Below are 23433 nucleotides of genomic sequence, written 5' to 3' on the forward strand. Positions count from 1 at the left end.
ACATAAGGGGGGATATGATCTCCATGTATAATACATAAGGGGGGGGATATGATCTCCATGTATAATACATAAGTGGGATATGATCTCCATGTATAATACATAAGGGGGGGATATGATCTCCATGTATAATACATAAGGGGGATATGATCACCATGTATAATACATAAGGGGGGGATATGATCTCCATGTATAATACATAAGGGGGGATATGATCTCCATGTATAATACATAAGGGGGATATGATCACCATGTATAATACATAAGGGGGGATATGATCTCCATGTATAATACATAAGGGGGGATATGATCTCCATGTATAATACATAAGGGGGATATGATCACCATGTATAATACATAAGGGGGGATATGATCTCCATGTATAATACATAAGGGGGGATATGATCACCATGTATAATACATAAGGGGGGATATGATCTCCATGTATAATACATAAGGGGGATATGATCTCCATGTATAATACAAAAGGGGGGATATGATCTCCATGTATAATACATAAGGGGGGGATATGATCTCCATGTACAATACATAAGGGGGGATATGATCTCAATGTATAATACATAAGGGGGGATATGATCTCCATGTATAATACATAAGGGGGGGTATGATCTCCATGTATAATACATAAGGGGGGATATGATCTCCATGTATAATACATAAGGGGGGATATGATCTCCATGTATAATACATAAGGGGGGATATGATCTCCATGTATAATACATAAGGGGGGATATGATCTCCATGTATAATACATAAGGGGGGATATGATCACCATGTATAATACATAAAGGGGGATACGATCTCCATGTATAATACATAAGGGGGGATATGATCTCCATGTATAATACATAAGGGGGGGGATATGATCTCCATGTATAATACATAAGTGGGATATGATCTCCATGTATAATACATAAGGGGGGGATATGATCTCCATGTATAATACATAAGGGGGATATGATCACCATGTATAATACATAAGGGGGGGATATGATCTCCATGTATAATACATAAGGGGGGATATGATCTCCATGTATAATACATAAGGGGGATATGATCACCATGTATAATACATAAGGGGGGATATGATCTCCATGTATAATACATAAGGGGGATATGATCACCATGTATAATACATAAGGGGGGATATGATCTCCATGTATAATACATAAGGGGGGATATGATCACCATGTATAATACATAAGGGGGGATATGATCTCCATGTATAATACATAAGGGGGGATATGATCTCCATGTATAATACATAAGGGGGGATATGATCACCATGTATAATACATAAGGGGGGATATGATCTCCATGTATAAATACATAAGGGGGGGATATGATCTCCATGTATAATACATAAGGGGGGATATGATCACCATGTATAATACATAAGGGGGGATATGATCTCCATGTATAAATACATCAGTGGTTCATATAGTGAACTCGGTGTAGAGTTATTCCCCCTGAGATCATCACAGAGGACAAGGGGGCACTTTATACATCTGGAGGAAAAGAAATGTAACCTCCAAACACAGAAAGGTTTCTTCACAGTGAGAGCTGTAAAAATGTGGAATAGACTCCCTCAAGAGTTGGTTCTGGCCAGCTCAGTGGATTGCTTTAAAAAAGGCCTGGATTATTCTCTTAGATACACAGAATATAACTGGATATAACATTTATAGGTAAAGTTGATCCAGGAAATATCCGATTGCCTCTCGGGGATCAGGAGGAATTTTTTCCCCTGCAGGAGCAAATTGGATTGTGCTTTGCTTGTTTTTTTTTTGCCTTCCTCTGGATCAACTGTGGGTATAGGATTATAACTTTTTTTTTTTTTTTCTTAAATGGCTGAACCAGATAGACTTTTATCTTTTTTTCAGCCAGACTACCTATTTATCTATGAAGAGCACATGCTCCTATGACCTTGATATGTGTATTGAGGGCCATTGGAGGAAGTGAGCAACCTGTTTGCACTGAATTAGGATTGTATATTGTCACATGTTCACTAATATAATGTGAGTGCACTACTGAAGGTTTTTTGTATGTTTAGTTGTGCACGGAGAGAACTATTTTGTTTCTTTTTGGTAGCATGTTCTTATACCCATGAGAGTGGAGCTACAGTAGAAGAAGGGATAGAAGATGGAAGTTCATTGGCTAGAACATCTGCCTGGATATGATGACACATGCGTTCAAGACCTTTATATTGGGGTCCACATTAGAAGATGAGCATGCATATTGCACTTGGAAGATGACTAGTTTGGTAGAGAAGTATTAAGAAGAGCAGTGAAGACATAACAGATTTTTACAATGGTGATGGACTATTCACTATTTAAATTTTATTTCATTTATTATAGACTTGCGCATTTTTTGAAATTTCAAGTGTATGGTGCAGTGAGAAACATTACTGATGTTTAGCAGCATTTTCTCTTCATATACTATTTGGCAACAGTGCGCTGATTGCCTTTTTATATTCATCCCTGGACACTGATACATTTGAAAGAGAGCTTATTCTTTTGAAACACAACAGACTTACTGACTGGATCACCAGGTGTAAATAGAAGAAAGAAAACCTAAAAATAAAATGAATGCAGCCATCATATCTAAGTATTGTAAGCTTCAATATAATAAAGGTTTGCTTTTGGGTTTAATACTGCTTTAAGATGGCAATCGGTGGATCGAAATGCGGGGGGTTCAGCAGGGACCAGCCAAATTTTTATCCATTTGTGGCCACTACAGCTTGAAAGAAGTGGATCTAATTATCTAACAAATTACTTCTGTTGAATGGAAATTTATTATGGTCAGTGGCTGCAGCTGCTGATCATTGTATTCTAACAGCAGAGTCCCGCTGTCAGAATACAACGTCTCTACAGGGAGGATTCGTCTCTTCACCTGTCCAGACTGCATCATATTGTATATGTATTTTTTTTTTTTTGCCCATACTTACACTTGAAGAAATAACAGTTAAAATAAGAATTCTTTATTGACCAAGAATCGCAAATCACTTGCACAGACTGTTGCAGATACACCTACCCTATCACAAGATCTGCCTCTGCAGAAAAACTGTTTGATTTTGAAAGTGTTCTCTATGAAATGTTTCCATAGTGACATACTGCCCTCTTCTGAAAGGTGATTTATTCTCTTTTGTTCATTTCCATTTATTTCAAGGGCATGCATCTTAAAGTGGTTGTAAAGGTAGAAGGTTTTTACTTTAATCCATTCTATGCATCAAGGTAAGAAAACCTTCTGCATGCAGCTCCCCCCCAAGCCCCCCCCCCCCTTATACTTACCTGAGCCTGATCTTGAGCCAGTGATGTGCATGAGAGCAGCAGCTCTCTCCATTTTCTCTCTTCACTGGCTCCAAGCTTCACAAGCCATTGACTCCTGTTGCTGTCAATCAAAGCCAGTGAGGAGAGTTGGGGAGGTGGAGCCGAGCCACACTCTGTGTGTCTATGGACACACGGAGCGGGGCTCAGCAGCAAGCATGCATGAGTGCCCCCCATAGAAAGTAGCTTGCTATGGGGGCAGTCAGCAGGGGGAAGGAGCCAGGAGTGCCAGCCTTACACAGTATATAAGAAGAAAATACAAAGTACTACACATACTTCATTCCCCCGAGAACAGAACACATTATTAACAATCAAAGGGAGACGTCTTCAAGGCTTCAATCATACGGGCATGCTACGCCCATGCGAGGGCTGTGCACTCCACATACTGTGTGCATTCAGGGCCATGCACCTGCACGGTTGTCAAATTAGGAGCAGCTGCTGCGTCTTGTGAATCCTCTTGTCCCAATTGACAAGACTAGGACTGCCTGCATGGGGGATGCATGGAACACCTCTACACATGTGTGAGCAAAGCCTTGCACTGATCATAACGATCAGTGCAAAAAAAGGAACCTCAGTTAAAGCTGGTATGGACAGAGTCTTTGACTTCTAAGTTTATAATTGTAAGAAGTCCTAATGAAGTCCATGAGTGAGGCAAACGTGTACCCATTTGGTTAACAGTAACATAAATGGTGCAAGCTCCCTTGACTTAGTGTTACTGGACCAGGCTAGGTGGGATCAGATACTACAAGTCATTACTACGTCTTTTTTTTGTGTAGTTGGCTAGTTTGGATGCAGGGACGCACTGGATGCCATTGCTGTCATTTTGGTATAGCTGGATGTCACGTGCGTCCCTGTACCTTTAAGGAGGGATGGGCTCCTCCAGGCACACCTGCCCTTAACCTATCCATTTATACATGTGCTCCAACTATGGAGGCTTTGGAGGTTTTAGTTAGGTCCACAGTATACAAAGGACCCTTGAAGAGGGACTGTGGCTTACGCATGTATTTGCAAATGTGTGCAAACAAAACCCTCTGTTTTTAACTCATACTGTAAGACAAGGCCAAATTGTTTGTTTCCCAGGCTGGCAAGTGTTGCTGGAAATCATTTGTTTGTGATATTCATTACTGAAACCTGGTGGGGGCTGTCCACTATCCAACCAGTCATTGGTGACATTGAAAGAGGAAGCTAATACCAGACATTTTAAACCTCAAGAAAGTTATTTCACAATGCAAAACCCAGTGGATTTACCATCTCAGAACTTATTATCCACTGGGTCATAATGTTGATTGGGATATTAATTGTTTCAATAACAATTCCTAATCTTCTCCATTTTCCTCTCTCTTGCATTTCATTTTACTGACCGTTTTATTGGTATTTTTAAATGTTTTGGCTGGTTTAATGTCCAGAATTAGTCTGTGAAAATTAAGTCTCAGTTTGGAGATCCTGAGGCACATAGTAATAGGATGTAGAATTTGTTTTTGACCACAAGATGTCGCCCTTTCTTAGGCCTCTCATTGATATTAATGGATATCTATATACTTTTTGTTTTTATTTAATTTCTTGTTAAACCGCTTGCCCTCCTGAGGATTTACCCCCCTTAACCACTTGCCCTCCTGAGGATTTACCCCCCTTAACCACTTGCCCTCCTGAGGATTTACCCCCCTTAACCACTTGCCCTCCTGAGGATTTACCCCCCTTAACCACTTGCCCTCCTGAGGATTTACCCCCCTTAACCACTTGCCCTCCTGAGGATTTACCCCCCTTAACCACTTGCCCTCCTGAGGATTTACCCCCATTTGCCCTCCTGAGGATTTACCCCCCTTAACCACTTGCCCTCCTGAGGATTTACCCCCATTTGCCCTCCTGAGGATTTACCCCCCTTAACCACTTGCCCTCCTGAGGATTTACCCCTCTTAATGACCAGGACTCTTTTTGCTACTCTGCGCTGCACTAATTCAACTGATAATTGCGCGGTCATGCAATGCTGCACCCAAACGAAATTTATGAATTTTTTTTTCACACAAATAGAGCTTTCTTTCGGTGGTATTTGATCACCTGTGCGCTTTTTATTTTTCACGCTATAAACAAAAAAAGACCAAAAATTTTGAAGAAAACGGATATTTTTTACTTTCAGCTATAAAAAATATATAGTAAACTCAAAGTTGGTTATAAATTTAGGCCAAAATGTATTCTGCTCCATGTTTTTGGTAAAAAAAATCCCAATAAGTGTATATTGATTGCTTTGTGTGGAAGTTATAACGTCTACAAACTATGGTATAAATACTGCAATTTACGCCATTTTTTTGCTATACAGCGCTGCGCTAGTTTAACGGACAATTGCGCGGTCATGCAATACGGTACATAAATGGAATTTATGTCCTTTTTTTAATACAAATAGAGCATTCTTTTGGTGGTATTTGATCACCTGTACACTTTTTATTTTTGGTGCTATAACCAGAAAAGTTTTTGAAAAAAAAAAATGTTTTTGAAAAAAACAATATTTTCTCATTTTGGTCATAAAAAATATGTAAAAAAACTAAAATTTCGTCGTAAATTTAGGCCAAAATGTATTTTGCTACATGTTTTTGGTTAAAAAAATCCCAAGAAGTGTATATTGATTGCTTTGTGTGAAAGTTATAGCGTCTACAAACTATGGTATAGATAATGGAATTTACACAGCTTTTACTTTCTGACTGCCCATCACATTTCTTGAGGTGCTAAAATACCAGGATAGTACAAACACCCTCAAATGACCCCGTTTCGGAAATTAGACACCCTAAGCTATCTGCTGAGAGGCATATTGAGTCCATGTAAGATTTATTTTTTAGGTTCTAAAATACCAGTCACTAGTCATTTAAATGATTTATTTCTCGCACAAGCCATGGGTATATGTGGAATTACACCCCAAAATACATTCTGCTACTTCTACTGAGTATGGGGATACCACATGTGTGAGACTTTTTGGGAGCCTAGCCACATACAGGAGCCTGAAATCCAAAGACCACTTTGAAAGCATGAAGGTGCGTAAACTTCCTCATTACACTTCCTCACTACCTATCACAGTTTCGAAGGCCCTAACATGCCAGGAAAGGAATTTAAAAAGAGGCATGGTGAGTATTTTGCAGATCTCATTTTTTCTCACGAGGTTTTGAAACATAAAAAAAATAGAAAACATGTTTTTGTTTTTTTTCTTCATTTTCCAAAAACTTGTGGCAACAAATGAGATCTGCAAAATACTTACCGTGCTTTTTATCAAATTCCTTGGGGTGTCTACTTTCCAAAAAGGGGTCATTTGGGGGGGTTAGGAGCTATCCTGGCATTTCAGGGCCTCCGAAACTGTGATAGGTAGTCTGGAAGTGTAATGAGGAAATAAAGCCCTTTAAAAGCCTGAAGGTGCTTATTGGATTTTGGGGTCCTGTACTTGGCTAGACTGCCAAAACGTCTCTCACATGTGGTACCCCCATACTCGTGAGAAGTAGCAGAATGTATTTTGGGGAGTAATTCCACATATAACCATGGCATGTGTGAGCAGTAAATCAATTAATTGACAATTTTGTGTAAAAAAAATATATATATTTATTTTTGTCATTTTCCAAAAACTTGTGGTAAAAAAATAAATTCTTCTATTGATTCAACATTCCTCTCAGCAAATAGTTTGGGGTGACTACTTTCCAAAAAGGGGTCATTTTGGGGGGTGGGGGCGTTTTATGCCCAGCATTAGAAGTTTATGCCACACATCATTCACTCTTCTAACCACCTGAAGACCAAGCCTTTTTGTTTACATGAAAAAAATCTGTATTTTTTGCTAGGAAATTAATTTAAACCCCCAAACATTATATATTTTTTTAAAGCAGACACCCTAGTGAATAAAATGGTGGGTACTACAATTTTTGTATGGCACATAGTACTCGCGCAGCAATTTTTCAAAAGCAATTTAAAAAAAAAAAATACACTTTTTTTACTTCTAATGCACAAAAACACAATATATTGGCCAATTGTTTGGTAAAATATAAAAGATAATGGTATGCCGAGTAAATAGATACCAAACATGACATACTTTAAAACTGCGCATGCCCTGTGCAATGGCGACAAACTGCAAACATTTTTAATATCCATAGGCAGCGATTTAAAAGCCTTTAAATGCTACCATTTTAGATTTACAGAGGAGGTCTAGTGTTAGAATTACTGCCCTTGATCTGACGTTCATGGCAATACCTCACATGCATGGTGCAACCGCTGTTTACATAACGGCACAGGGTCAAGGCTTGTGCACACAGGTGTGCACGCATGGGAGGGGCAATTTTTTTTTTCGTTATTTTGATTTTTTTAAAATTATTTTTACATTGTACCTTTCATTTTTTTTTTTTTTATCACTTTCAATGCTATAACAGGGAATACAAATAACCCTTATAACTTCAATGGGCATTGTCATATATTCTTTTTTGAGAAATCTGGGGTCTATCAGGCTCTAGATATCTCCTCTGCCCTTACATTATCTAATCAAACCAAAATCGGTGTGATCAGCTGCTTTCCCAGTTTACAAATGGCGCTGTTTATATCCTGCGAAACTGAAGTGATGAAATGCTTGTAGCTTCCGAATTCTTAGACTATAGAGATGATTGGCACCACTCTGGTCTCCAATCAGCTCTATGGTCAGCTGGCAGAAACACCGGCTGTATTCTCAGGTTCCCCTGATGGCACGGGACTGCCCGAGAAGGTCGTGGAAGGCAGCGGAGGAGGGGGGACATCATCTCCCACTGCTTGTAAAAGCAATCTTGCAGCTAATTAGCCACTAGGATTGCTTTTACATGAAAGCCGATCACCGGCTGAAAGAAACAATACCAGGATGATGTTTGCAGCTCTAGGCATCCTGGTATAACCATTCAAATCCAGTGATGTACCAGTACATCGCTGGTCCTTGTTGGGTGTATATGCTATGTTCTTTTTCTTTTGTATGCAGCCAGTGGACTGAATGAAAAAATAAGAAATCTCTGCCAGAAAAAGTGTGTGGTATGCCCACCATTAGAATATACTGCCCTGCATCCACCCACTTCTAATGGTGGGCACACATTAGGTCACACTTTGCCACAAGCGCCAGTTCCAAGATTGAATAAATGTCTAAATAGTGGCACGCTTGACTAAAAATTGTCCACGTATAAGTGGTACCCCATATGGAGAAATGATGACACCAAGTCCCAAACTATCTTGCCACTGCTCCCCATTTAGTCTGGGCATCCGGGGGGCTCCACGTGACTATCTTTTCCCTCGTAAATCCAAAACTTATAAGTATAGCCTGTTGCCCTCTCACAGGTCTTCTACATCTTGACCCCATATCTGGCACGCTTGCTGGGGAGAAATTGTTTGAATGCAAGGCGGCCAGAAAAATTAATGAGGGACTCCTCAACGCAGATGTTTTGCTGGGGAGTATAGACATCTGAACATTTTTGGTTAAGGTGATTTGCGAGGGGCTGAATTTTGTGGAGCCGGTCAAATTCAGGGTTACCCCGAGGATGACAGAGTGTATTGCCGTTGAAATGCATAAAACACATTATACTCTCATATCTAAGCCTGGCCATGGCAGCAGAGAACACGGCTTATGATGAATCGGGTCTGCAGACCAATACAACCGCAATTCATTTCTTTTAGTAATGCCCATGTTGAGGGTTAGGCCCAAAAAAATGTAAATTTGAAAACCGTAATGAGTTTCCATGCGAATGGTCTGGCAAGGTTTGAATTTGGGTTGGCGGCGATAAATTGTTGTGCATATAAACTGCTTTGATCCACAATCAACGCATACAGATATTCCGTGAAAAACAGCTCCAAAAATCAAGGAGGTATGTGAAAGACCAAGGTGTACTAGACCGCTGGTACTTACCAGTTCACCAAAAGGTAGAGTGGCACTAGTACTGGCACTCTGCTGCATATGAGAGTCATCAAAATTTACCGGCAAGTGCTAACAGAGATCAGTCCTGATTCTGCGAACACTGCGGTTTTGTGTGCAATGTATCAAGTGACAGGGACCTACTGACACTGCACTTGCAGGGGGAGAAGGAGGGGGTAAGCGTAAGGGCTAAACGCAGGTGCTGGCAGGTGCCGGGGCTGATCCCACTAACGTTGCGTTTTTGGGGACGCTATATTAATGTGAACGCTGGTATAGTGCTGACCTGATCAAAGATATTGACCAGTTCAGACGTTATACTAGCAATGGAGGATTATTGTACATGAGCGTGTTCCTGGCAATCAAGGGGGTTAAATGTGATGACTGGTGTACTGACGGGCAATCTGACGCTATCTGGGAGGGGTGTGTAAACCACGGGAGCACGACTCACGTGTATATATATATATATATATATATATAAATATATACAGTGGGGATCGAAAGTTTGGGCACCCCAGCTAAAAATTTGTATTAATGTGCATAAAGAAGCCAAGGAAAGATGGAAAAATCTCCAAAAGGCATCAAATTACAGATTAGACATTTTTATAATATGTCAACAAAAGTTAGATTTTTTTTTCCATCATTTACACTTTCAAAATAACAGAAAACAAAAAAATGGCGTCTGCAAAAGTTTGGGCACCCTGCAGAGTTAATATCTTGTACTGCCCCCTTTGGCAAGTATCACAGCTTGTAAACGATTTTTGTAGCCAGCCAAGAGTCTTTCAATTCTTGTTTGAGGTATCTTTGCCCATTCTTCCTTACAAAAGTCTTCCAGTTCTTTGAGATTTCTGGGCTGTCTGTCACGCACTGCTCTTTTAAGGTCTATCCATAGATTTTCAATTATGTTGAGGTCAGGAGATTGTGAAGGCCATGGCAAAACCTTCAGTTTACGCCTCTTGATGTAATCCCCCGTGGATTTCGAGGTGTTTTTAGGATCATTATCCATTTGTAGAAGCCATTCTCTCTTTAACTTCAGCTTTTTCACAGATGGCATCAAGTTACTATCCAAAATTTGCTGAAATTTTATTGAATCCATTTTTCCTTCGACTCGTGAGATGTTCCCTGTGCCACTGGCTGCTACACAACCCCAAAGCATGATTGATCCAACCCCATGCTTAACAGTTGGACAGAGGTTCTTTTCATTAAATTCTGTGCCCCTTCTTCTCCAAACGTACCTTTGCTCATTCCGGCCAAAAAGTTCAATTTTAACCTCATCGGTCCACAGAACTTGTTTCCAAAATGCATCAGACTTGTCTATATGTTCATTTGTAAAGTTCAAACGATGATTTTTGAGGTGAGGACGTAGAAGAGGTTTTCTTCTGATGACTCTTCCATGAAGACCATATTTGTACAAGTATCTCTTTATAGTGGAATAGTGTACCACAACTCCAGTGTCTGCCAGATCTTTCTGGAGGGATCGTGCAGTCAAACGTGGGTTTTGAATTGTTTTTCTCACAATCCTGCGAGCTGTTCTGTCTGATATTTTTCTTGGTCTTCCAGATCTTGCTTTAACTTCCACTGTTCCTGATGACTGCCATTTCTTAATTACATTCCGAACAGAGGATATTGACATCTGAAAACGCTTTGCTATCTTCTTATAGCCTTCTCCAGCTTTGTGAGAGTCAAGTATTTTTAGTTTCAGTTTTCTAGACAACTGCTTAGAAGAACCCATGGTGCTGATTGTTGGGGCAAGGTCAGATGAGTCTGGGCATTTAAAACCTTTGAGATTGACATAACCTGGTCTTCCCAGACGATGATTGAGAACAATCCATGACACTGGCAGGTCTCAGCTTGGCAAAGGGGGCAGTGCATGCTATAAATTCTGCAGGGTGCCCAAGCTTTTGCAGACGCCATTTTTTAGTTTTCTGTTATTTTGAAAGTGTAAATGATGGAAATAAAATCTAACTTTTGTTGACATATTATAAGAATGTCTAATCTGTAATTTGATGCCTTTTGGAGATTTTTCCATCTTTCCTTGGCTTCTTTATGTACATTAATACAAATTTTTAGCTGGGGTGCCCAAACTTTCGATCCCCACTGTATATATATATATATATATATGATTTTGCGTACCCATGCCGCCCTGTAGCAGTATTTCTGCTGTAGGGTGGTCAGGAAGCGGATACAGAAGAGGTTTGTGTTACAGCGCTGCATTATTTTAACTGACAACTGCGCGGTCATGCAACACTGCACCCAAATTAAATTTACGTCCTTTTTTCCCACAAATTGAGCTTTCTTTCGGTGGTATTTGATCGCCTGTGCGTTTTAAATTTTTTGCGCTATAAAAAAGAAGGCTGAAAATTTTGAGAAAAAAAACAATATTTTGGACTTTTTGCTATAAAACATGTCCAGTAAAAAAAATTAAAAAATCTAATTTTGTCACAAATTTCATCCAAAATGCATTCTGCGACATGTCTTTGCTAAAACAAATCTCAATACGTGTAAATTAATTGGTTTACATGAAAGTTATAGCGTTTACAAATGGCGGGAAAGATACTGGGATTTTAAATTTTTTTATACTAATAATGGCGGCGATCAGCGACTTATGGCTTCGATCAGCGACTTATGGCAGGACTGCGGCGGACATTTTGACACTGGGGGGGAACTGACTTGGGGTCACTGACATCCCCAGTGACACCAATACAGTGATCAGGGAAAGAAAAACCCACTGACACTGTACTAATGGCACTGGGGAGGAAGGGGTTAACATTTTTTCACTGAAAGGGTTAACTGTGTGAGGGGAGTGTTTTACTAGGGGGCAGGGGTGTGTACTGAAGGGAGACATGCTGATCGGGACAGATAAACTCTTCTGTCCCGATCAGCTTGTCAGGAGCTGACAGGCAACTGACAGAGAACAGGGCTGTGTGTAAACAATGCAGCCCTGCTCTCTGTCAGTGATTGCCGCTAATCGCAGGGAAACGGTCGGAAATGACGGGCCGTGACCCAGCGGCTTAGACCCGCTGCTGACACCCGCGGGACAGGTAGGGCGGGCGCGCGCCTCGCGTGCGCCCCCTACCTGTTTTGCAAAACCACATTTTAAAACGTGGTTTTGTGCAGCTGTGCCGCCCTGCAAACGTTTTGATGCAGTGGCTGGGACTCAAGTGGTTAATATATTATTTAGTTTGTTTAATACTTTTTTATTAATGGATGATTTTATTAATTATTAATATTATTTGTTAATGATTTATTAATAATGTTAATAATTATTATTCATTATATTTATACTTTATTACTTTTTTAAAATAAATGTATTCATGATTTCTTAATCATTTTTAAAATAATTATTATTAATAATTAATATCAACTACCAATTAATGGCTTTACAAGGGCTATGCACCTTTCCCTGCGCTATGTCGCACCTTCCAGAAACACCGAGTATGAATGGTGCCTAAGGGATGTTTCACACGGGCAGCTGAGCCCTGCTTTTACCGCCACCCCTGCCTGCACACCCACATCCTAATAATCTGGCCAGACAAGCTGTATACATACCGCAGGTGCAATGCTTTACTCAGCAGCTGCAGCATTTTGAACTCCGGCTGCAGCCCCATCTGTCAAACTCTCCCATCAAAGTGGTTCTAAAGGAAGAAGGTCCCCCTCTTTATACTTACCTGACCCCAACCTCAATCCACTGATGTGGCTCTCTTGGATCTCTGCCTCCTCATTGGCTCAGATACAGCAGCGGCACCCATTAGCTCCTGCTGCTGTCAATCACAGCCAGTGAGGGGGGAGGGGCCCAGGCCATGCTATGTGTGTCTTGTAGACAAACAGAACTTTCTCAGGATCAAGAACATAGAGGAGCCCCATTAGCACTCAACAGAGAGGAGGAGCTAGGAGCGCCGACAGGGGACCCAAGAAGAGGAAGATCGAGGCTGCTCTGTGCAAAACCATTACACAGAGCAGGTAAGCATGACATGTTTGTTATTTCTAAAAGCTAGAAACCGTGTCTTTACAATCAGTTTAAGTTCAACGGGGCCACTCTGCAACTGTAAAACAAATGCTTGGATCATACCTGCAGTGCGGTCCTCCAATATAAAAATGCAATTCAGAAACTGAAAAAAAAACACAGGTGTCAGAAGGCAGGAAATGCACCACGTGAACACCTGTTAGCTGCTCCTATAACAACCTCTGAAAAGAGATCCACCACAGATCACTTTTCAAAGGGAGATAAGCATTACCACAAATGTGAAGGAGATAAAAGTTAGCACACATTATCCATTTCACACCCACCCCAGCCACTTCCCATATCACTACCCTCAACTTACATCACTGACCGCCTTTTCCTCAATGATCTCCCTGGAAATGACTCGGCTGGCCTAGTTTGTCTGCTGATTGAGGGTAGGCTGCTGCATGAATGTGCGTGCGTGCGTGTAGTAATCCTAGCTAGACGATGTCTCTTTAGTCTGATAGCTCAGGGTAGGCTACTGTATGAGCGTGAACGTGTGATGCAGAAATCACCAGACCGGCAATCACCAAGGATGCAATCACCAAGGCTGGAGTCTACCGCCATAGAATTCCTGGAAATGACTCGGCTGGCCTAGCTAGTCTGAAGACTGAGGGTAGGCTGCTGCATGAACGTGCGTGTGTGTAGTAATCCTAGCTAGATGACATCTTTTACGTCTGATGGCTCAGGGTAGGCTACTGCATGAGCGTGAATGTGTGATGTAGTAATCCCAGTTAGAAGACTACTCTCTGCTCGCTCAGTGCTCAGAGGTACAGAGGCTAGAGTCACCTAAAACTGCAAACATGGATGCAGAAATCACCAGACCGGCAATCACCAAGGATGCAATCACTGAGGATGCAATCACCGAGGCTGTCGTCAAGAGACAACTTGCAGGGGTTTCCTCGGCCTGCTCACACAGGGAAAAAAACAAAACAAAAAAAATGAATATTAGCAGCTAGTTAAAATAAACTAATAAATGAAAAACCTTTTGTTTCCCTTCACACGGGTGAGCCAATCAGGTCCCCCTGTCAGTTTTTCAGCTGGAACTAAACCAGAAATTCTATACAAGTCTATGGGCACTAGGGTTGCCACCTCATTCCCTTAAACCTGAACACATATTAATTACACAGGTTCTGTGGCTGATTCAGGTGGTCATTAAACTCACCTAGTGCCTTATCTGTATTAACTCAGCCTCAGAACCTGGGTACAGTTGCAAGAAAAAGTATGTGAACCCCGTGGGAATACGTGGAGTTTTGCATGAACTGGGCATAAAATGTGCTCTGAACGTCATCTAAGTCACAACAATAGAAGAATACAGTCTGCTGAACATAATACTACAAAAACATTAGATGTTGTCATGGTTTAATTGCACATAACATGTAAACATCCACAGTGCAGGGAGGAAAAAGTATGTGAACCCCTTGGGATTACGTGGAGTTTTGCATGAATTTGGCATAAAATGTGCTCTGAACATCATCTAAGTCACAACAATAGAAGAACACAGTCTGCTGAACATAATACTACACAAACATTAGATGTTACCATGGTTTAATTGCACAAAAACATTCACAGTGCAGGGAGGAAAAAGTATGTGAGGCCCTAGCTTAATGACTTCTCCCAGAGCTAATTGGAGCCAGGAGTGAGCCAACCTTGACTCCAATCAGTGTGATGATATTGGATGTGTTGCTGACAGCTGTCCTGCCCTTAAAAAAACACACACCTGTTTTTGGTTTACTGGTTTCAAGAAGCACTGTCTGATGTGAACCATGCCTCACAGAAAAGAGCTCTCAGAAGACCTACGATCAAGAATTGTTGACTTGCATGAAGCTGGAAAGGGTTACAAAAGTATCTCCAAAAGCCTTGATGTTCATGTGTCCACGGTAAGACAGACTGTCTACAAATGGAGAAAGTTTAGCACTGTTGCTACTCTCCCTAGGCGTGGTCGTCCTGTAAAAATGACTGCAAGAGCACAGCGCAGAATGCTGCATGAGGTAAAGAAGAATCCCAGAGTGCCAGCTAAAGACCTACAGAATTCTCTGGCACATGCTAACATTTTTGTTGACACAAATCAAAAGAGGCTTTATGGTGACTTAAACGTGTAATATTTTTAACATTGTGCTGTATATCTCCTCCTCCCCTCCCTGCCTGTCTTCAGCACCCCACCCGGGGACTAGCAGGGAGGAGAGAGACCTTGCAGTGTGATGAACAACGATTGGCTGCTCGTCAGGAAAGGGCGGGTGGAATCAGTGCTTATACTTTATCCCTTTCGCTGCCAGAGCCGTTTTTGAGTTTTTTGCACGTTTCAAAAATCATTTTAGGCCTGAAGATTACATAAAACCGACAAACATGATATATTTTCTGAAAGCAGAGACCCTAGAGAATAAAATAGTGGTAGTTCCAATTTTTTATGTCACATGATTTTACCACAAAATGTTAGTACAAAAAACAACTTAATTTTAGGGCACAAAAAAGCAATAAATGACCCTATTTTTTTGGTAAAATATAAAAGATGAGGTTGCAGCGAGTAAATTAATATCCAACTTGTCAAACCTTAAATTTGTGTGCGCTCGTGAAATGGTGACAAACTTCAGTACCCTATTTTTTCTATAGGTCAACATTTTTAAAGCTCCTTATAGGTCATCAATTTAGCGTTACAAAGGAGGTCTGGTGCTAAAATTATTGCTGTCATTTTGGCGTGCGCGATGATATGTGACATGTGTATCGCAATCGACAGTATCATGCGTAGGTGCCCCAGCGTGTGCTTTTACATTTGTACGTGCGTATGTGTGGGGGCCTCAATATTGTTTTTGGAGGGATGGTATAACTTTCATTTTTTACAGTTAAAATAAAAAAAAAATGTTTTATTTTCAATCACATAGGAGACAAAGTGATGATTTTTGGTGACAGGTTCTCTTTGAGACATCCAAGGTCTAAAAGACCCTGGATGTCTCCCCTCTGCTCCACTGAATGTAATGCAGTGCACATCGCACCGCATTACATTTTTTCCTGGGGATTGCATTACAATCGTTCAGCGGAGACCCGGGTCAGCACAAGAAGGGAGGGGAGCTCTTCTCCCTCCCCTCTAGCCAACAACGAGCCAGGCCCGCAGATGGCCAAGAAGAGCCCGGGAGACCTCACGGGGGGTAGGGGGTGTAGGGGCGCAGAGAGGCTGGCACTGTGTGGAAGCAATCAGCAGCACTGCTGCCCTAATGCTTCCACCTGACAGGTGAGCCGATGGCTGGTGTTGGTGTCACTGGGAGCAATGGCGCCCCATCGTTCGTGTCACTGGCAGCAACGGCGCCCCATCGTTCGTGACACTGGGAGCAACGGTGCCCCATTGTTCGTGACACTGGGAGCAACGGCGCCCCATCGTTCGTGTCACTGGGAGCAAAGGCGCCCCATCGTTCGTGACACTGGGAGCAACGGCGCCCCATCGTTCGTGACACTGGGAGCAACGGCGCCCCATCGTTCGTGACACTGGGAGCAACGGCGCCCCATCGTTCGTGTCACTGGGAGCAACGGCGCCCCATCGTTCGTGTCACTGGGAGCAACGGCGCCCCATCGTTTGTGTCACTGGGAGCAACGGCGCCCCATCGTTCGTGTCACTGGGAAGGAGGAAGACAAAATTGTATCCAAGGCGAGTGCATGAACACACAGCCCCTCCACACATCAATTGGTGCCGGCCCAATCCATGATTGTAGCTCTGGAGGAACATGAAAGTAAGTTGGCAGCACTACAACGATTTTGCAGATAAAGCATTTATTGGTATGTAATACAAACATGACAGCGCCCTGAATGGACAGAGAACAGTAAATGTGTTTTGATACAGACATGTGCTTTGTCATTACTGACTAAGTGATCACTAAGCACATGCCTGTGTGAAACACGTTTACTGCTCTCTGTATTGTGGGAGCCGTCATGTTTGTATTGCATTTTTCTTGAAGATTCCAATAAAAGATGTTTTATCTGCAACATCATTGACGTGCGCCCAACTTACTTTCCTGTTCTTTGAGTCCTTGGAAGGAATTGTGCTCCATCGTTGGTGTCATTGGGAGAGTTTAGGGATATATTAATTACATTTTTAAAAGAGAATATTCCACGCTCTCCTTTTTTTCCAATTTTTCCAGGAAAACAAAAAACACAAAAAAACTTTTTGCCAGACCTTCCCATCTCTAGATGTGGCAACGATTCACTGCGATATTTATATTCTTCACCTTACTAGGTTGCTAATTGCATCATGCTCAGAAGCTGTAAATTGCAAAACACTAAAACAGATTCCCTCCTCCACTCAATGACTGGAGGGACCTTTCATTGCAAAAATGATAACTACATTCACCATAAAGAACTGGCAACGGGATGCTGGGACATGTAGTCCCAAAGAGGGTCATCTTGTGATGTGCTCAGTTTGCACTTCCTGGTCAGAGATTTGGGGAAGCACTGCTAAACATCTGCAGCCAGCAACGGTGATAACCTCAGTGCAATAAGTGTTTCCTCAGATTTGTAAATTAAATACTTTACTGAGGAGTGTTTTATTTGTGGATTTTGATATATTAAAAAGGCAAAAAAATGGAGACCTAATTACCACTTTAAAAACCAGACAAGACGCAGAGACTGGCCAACAGATTGGAATTTCTATGGTCCCAAGACCTGATGCAAGCATATCAGCAAATGGAGACCATGCAGGTTTAGCTGTACCTACGCAATGTGCTGAACCAACTTCCCAATTCTCTTCTACTAGGAGAGAGTGACCCAAGTCTGTCTATGCACACCCATCAAAATGTTACATTTATAAAAACCACTTACAACCAAAAAGTGGACATTTCTTGTATCAGTGTGCTGGATGGCATAATGTATGTCTACAAGTGGCATGAAATGGGCAGACTTCAGCCTTCCAGAGACCACAGTGAACTGGTTTGTGAAATGATCTGGCTGTATCATACAGTACATACACTACATGGCTAAAGTCTGCCAAATGATTGATTCCAGGTCCACGATGACACCGTTTATGGAGTTTGGTTTGAAATAACTCACGTACCAACACAGAATCCTGAATTTAACCCTACTGGCAGGATCACCGCTGGGCTGAACGCAAAAACAAACAAACTTGTAGTGTGTACCGGGGTGAACAATCAGTTGCTGGCTTCAAAACAAAAAAGTACCGTATTTTCCGGCATATAAGACGACTTTTTAACCTATGAAAATACTCAAAAGTCGGGGGCCGTCTTATACGCCGGTATACGGCGTGCTGACACTTCCAAGCCAGTGTAGCCAGGGGCGTATTTGCCTAGGGCGGCACTTTTTAGGGGGGCCACCCCCCCTTCCAATGGAAGGGACACTAAGTACATGGGCGGGCAGGGGGCTGCTGTTTCTTACCTGGCTCCGGATCCAGTCCCACGACGATCCAGTCCAGGAAGCACGGCTGCTCCTTCATTCAGTTCGGTCGCTCCCTCACTCGACGTTCGCGCGGCCGCTCGGCTCCGCCTCCTCACCGGTGATTGGGAGCCAGAACTGTAGCTCAGGAAAGGCACACAAGCGGCCAATCACCTGCGAGGAGGCGGAGCCAAGCGGCCCCGCGAACATTGAGTGAGGGAGCGGCCGGTAAGTGTGCCGTGCAGATGGTGCTGCTGCAACCACGTATGCTTGCTGCAGCAGCACCATGCTGGAACAGGGGTCAGCAAGTGTCATTGGTGTCAGTGGGAGGAATAGTGCCCCATCATTGGTGTCACTGATACTAATGATGGGGCATTATTCCTCCCACTGACACCAACGATGGGGCACTATTCCTCCCCCCACTGACACCAATGATGGAGCACTTTTCCTCCCCCCCACTGACACCAAACGATGGGGCACTATTCCTCCCCCCCACTGACACCAATGATGGAGCACTATTCCCCCCCCACTGACACCAACAATGGGGCACTTTTCCTCCCCCCCACTGACACCAAACGATGGGGCACTATTCCTCCCCCCCACTGACACCAACGATGGGGCACTATTCCTCCCCCCCACTGACACCAACGATGGGGCACTATTCCCCCCCCCACTGACACCAACAATGGGGCACTTTTCCTCCCCCCCCACTGACACCAACGATGGGGCACTATTCCTTCCCCCCCACTGATACCAACGATGGAGCACTATTCCTCCCCCCAACAGACACCAAGGATGGGGCACTATTCCTCCCCCCAACAGACACCAAGGATGGGGTACTTTTCCTCCCCCCTCACTGACACCAACGATGGGGCACTATTCCCCCCCCCCACTGACACCAACGATGGGTAACTATTCCACCCACCACTGACACCAATGATGGAACACTATTCCTTCCCCCACTGACACCAATGATGGGGTACTATTCCTCCCACTGACACCAATGATGGGGTACTATTCCTCCCACTGACACCAATGTTGGGGCACTATTCCTCCCACTGACACCAATGTTGGGACACTATTCCTCCCACTGACACCAATGACGGGGCACTATTCCTCCCACTGACACCAATGACGGGGCACTATTCCTCCCACTGACACCAATGACGGGGCACTATTCCTCCCACTGACACCAATGACGGGGCACTATTCCTCCCACTGACACCAATGACAGGGCACTATTCCTCCCACTGATACCAATGAGGGGGCACTATTCCTGCCACTGATGCAAATGATGGGGCACGATTCCTGCCACTGACACCAATGATGGGGTGCTATTCCTCCCACTGACACCAATGATGGGGTGCTATTCCTCCCACTGACACCAATGATGGGGTGCTATTCCTCCCACTGACACCAATGATGGGACACTATTCCTCCCACTGATACCAATGATGGGGCACTATTCCTTCCACAGACACCAATGATGGGGCACTATTTCTCCCACTGACACTAATGATGGGACACTATTCCTCACACACTGACATTAATGATGGGGTACCATCATTGGTGTCAGTGGGAGGAATAGTGTCCCATCATTGGTGTCAGTGGGAGGAATAGTGCCCCATCATTGGTGTCAGTGGGAGGAATCGTGCCCCATCATTGGTGTCAGTGGGAGGAATAGCACCCCATCATTGGAATACCATACTGAAATACCATACCATATTGAAATAAAATCTGATGTTTTATAATTTTTATTTGGTGTGCGTTGGAAGAGGGGTAGTCTTATACGGCGAGTATAGCCCAAACCCTATATTTTAACAGGAAAAGTAGGGGGTCGTCTTATACGCCGGAAGATACGGTATACAACGTCTGTGTGTTTACTATAGTAAGCAGTCACAGTCTGAGAAGAAAAGCCTGTCCCCTGACAGCATTTTGCAGAGAAGGACCCTTGCTCTTTCTGTGGAAGCAGCGGTTGTTCTGCAGAGGACAGACCTATAGCTTTGGGATCAGCGACACTCATGCACCTTGCGGATTGGACAGTTCTGTCTCTGACTCAGCAGTGGGTGACTCAGATCTCTGAAAGGCAACCGTTGCCTCCACACAGCGAGAAAGGGTCCTTCTCAGCAGCATTGCAGGTAGTGGACAAAATGTTTTTTTTTTTTTGTTACAATACTTTTGTTTTGATGCATCTTAAATTTAGCTGATTTATACTGAAAAATGTGTTTACTTTTACATTTTCAAAAGGAGAACAGATATGGCGATCCCCTGTAATTGTCTCAGAACAGCAACTTAAAGTGATTCTAAACCCATTTCATTTTCTTTAAAAAAATAAACATGTCATACATACCTGCTCTGCGCTCCCCTAGGGTCCCCCGCTGGTGGTCCTGGCTCCTCCCCCTTTGCCAAGTGTCCTCATAGCAAGCCACTGGCTATGGGAGCACTCGTGCAGGTTCACTGCCGAGCCAGCTCTGAGTGTCCATAGACTCACAAAGCACAGCTTGGCTCGGCTTCCTCCTCACTGGCTGTGATTGACGGCAGCAGAAGCCAATGGTTCCCGCTGCTGTCTCTGAGCCAAAGAGGAGGGAGAGAACAGAGAGATGGAATATTGATTTTTGCCAAAATGGCATCTATCCTTCTAGTGTATGATCTGAAATGACTAAGAATAAAAAGGTGCTCTGGATAGGCAGCGGATTGCTGCTGACAAAGTCTGTGTGTTTTGGTTATAGAACCAAACTGCCCGAGTGATGCCTGCTGTAGTACTCTAGTGATAAAACATGAAAAGGAACCATGGCTTACCTTGCGCCTACGATCACCAGGTAATCCAGTAACCTGAGAAATGGCTTTTTCTTCTGCCCCATGGTCCCAACTTCCTACTGAATCATCTCACACACTGCTCAGCTCACTGGACCATCACTGATCAAGGAGAAACCAGCAGGAACCTTAAACCAGGAGAAAAATACACAAAAAGAAACAACAAAATATATTAATACATTTCACACATACCAGCCTTTATATAATATTAACCTCAAACATATTGCTGAAATATTTATACAGGTCTTATCTGACAAAGGATTTGTATTTCTATCCCTCCAGTCCTGAGATCTACACAGCTCTGCCACAGAGCACAATCCTGTTTGGCAGGGCAGGAACCCCATTTTTCTCTGCTGCAGTTAACTAAAACTTACAGGTCTTGCCTTTCCCCCAGCCTATGACTGAACAGTAAAGAGAGAAGCAGAAAGCTGAATCTGTCACTTCCCCTTCTCCTCCTATCAGCACATGAGCACAATCAACTGGTCCCTTGCACTGCTTCCCCACCTTAGTCTGATCTCTGCTGCAAAGGACTTCAAGAAGCTGATAATAAATCAAATTTCAGCTACTGTTTGCACTTCAAAAAAATAATTTATAGATATATTAAAGTGGAGCTCTACCAAAAAGGGGAAGCTTTGCTGGTTTGCCTCCTCCCCCCTCCACTGCCACATTTCGCTCTTTTTTTTTGGGGGGGGGAGGGAGGGGGAGCGGGTCCCTGGTTCGGGCATGCCCTCCTCTCCCCCACTTCCCCCCCCCCGCACTCTTCTGGGACACTTTACAGATCCCAGAAGACTGCCGGACAATGCGGGAGGAGCAGTACAACTCGTGCATGCGCAGTGGGCACCAGGCTGTAAAGCCACAAGGTGTCACAGCTGGGTGCCCACAGTTGAGATGCCGGCGCCAGGGGGGGGGACAAGCGGGAGAAGGGACGGCATGAACGAGCACATCACTGATCCTGCTAAGGAAGAGTTCAATATTTTAATAGGGGTATAAAGTAGAAATCTAGGCAATATTTATATTTTCATTTTGGATAGAGGAAGGGAGGGTTATAACCCCTGTCAATAATGGTGTGACCCTCCTGCGCTCCAAATGTGTGTTTATACAAACTGAAATAGTAAATAAATGAACCCCAAACAGCTGCTAACATTAAATCATATACCAGTGATCAAGTGAATATAAACCATATAAATGCTGCGCTACATTCAAACTAATTAAAGTGAATGTGGAATTCAATAACTCAAAATTAAAATAATATAATAACAATAATAATAAATAAAAAATGTGCTTGATGATTACAAAAAATAATGACAAAACACAAACTTAAATCCATACGCATGTGCAAAAAAATGCACATACATATATTAAATCACACGTGCAAAAATGTGAAGTGGAATGAAAACTAAATAATAAACGCAAACTCAAAGTCCAATAATGGAATATTAAAAGTGAAAAAAAGTCCAATAATGGAATATTAGAGTGAAAAAAACTGTAAACTGTGTTTCCAATAATACTGTAAAGTGACCACAGGTGAAACAAATCGTGCAGATATCTGAGTGTAGATAGAGCTTGTGAATCCAACCACCTTCTGAATTAGCCTCTCACCTCATCTCTTCGACCCTTGCGGGTCAAAGAGCAGTAATGGATCCCTCTCACAGATCCTCCAGGCACCAAGGCACTCCAAAAACCACTTCTCAGGATATAATATTCCCACTCAGCTCTTCTCCAGGTATAGGTGAAATATCAATTTCTCAGAACAAAAAAGAGAGGGATCCTCCCATAGTGTAGTAGGTTTATTATACCATAGGAACATCAGATATTTAGTAGAAATACACTTACGTAGCAGCCAGTCCACATTAGACCCTCATGCTCTCAAATGAGGATATATCTGTGTTTGTTGGGTGTACAGCTGAATCCACAGGTGTACCAAGATGGCCGCCACGCCGGAAATACGTCACCGCGCTACGCCGACGCGTTACGTCACAATATCACGTGACTTCATCAGGACTCCTGATGAAGTCACGTGATATTGTGAC

General features: G+C 42.9%; 1 long non-coding RNA gene across 1 annotated transcript in view; it reads right to left on the reverse strand.

Moving 5' to 3' along the window:
- LOC149435065 (uncharacterized) overlaps window positions 1–23433 on the reverse strand; it is a 167289-nt gene that overhangs the window by 85685 nt on the left and 58171 nt on the right. The window contains exon 3 of the long non-coding RNA XR_016308561.1: window positions 21389–21531. This is a non-coding gene — a long non-coding RNA (uncharacterized LOC149435065). The remainder of the gene's footprint in view (window positions 1–21388; window positions 21532–23433) is intronic.

This window comes from Staurois parvus, unplaced genomic scaffold (assembly GCF_062004578.1).
Source record: "Staurois parvus isolate SC_StPar_1 unplaced genomic scaffold, SC_StPar_1.0 ptg001617l, whole genome shotgun sequence".
NCBI lineage: Eukaryota > Metazoa > Chordata > Amphibia > Anura > Ranidae > Staurois > Staurois parvus.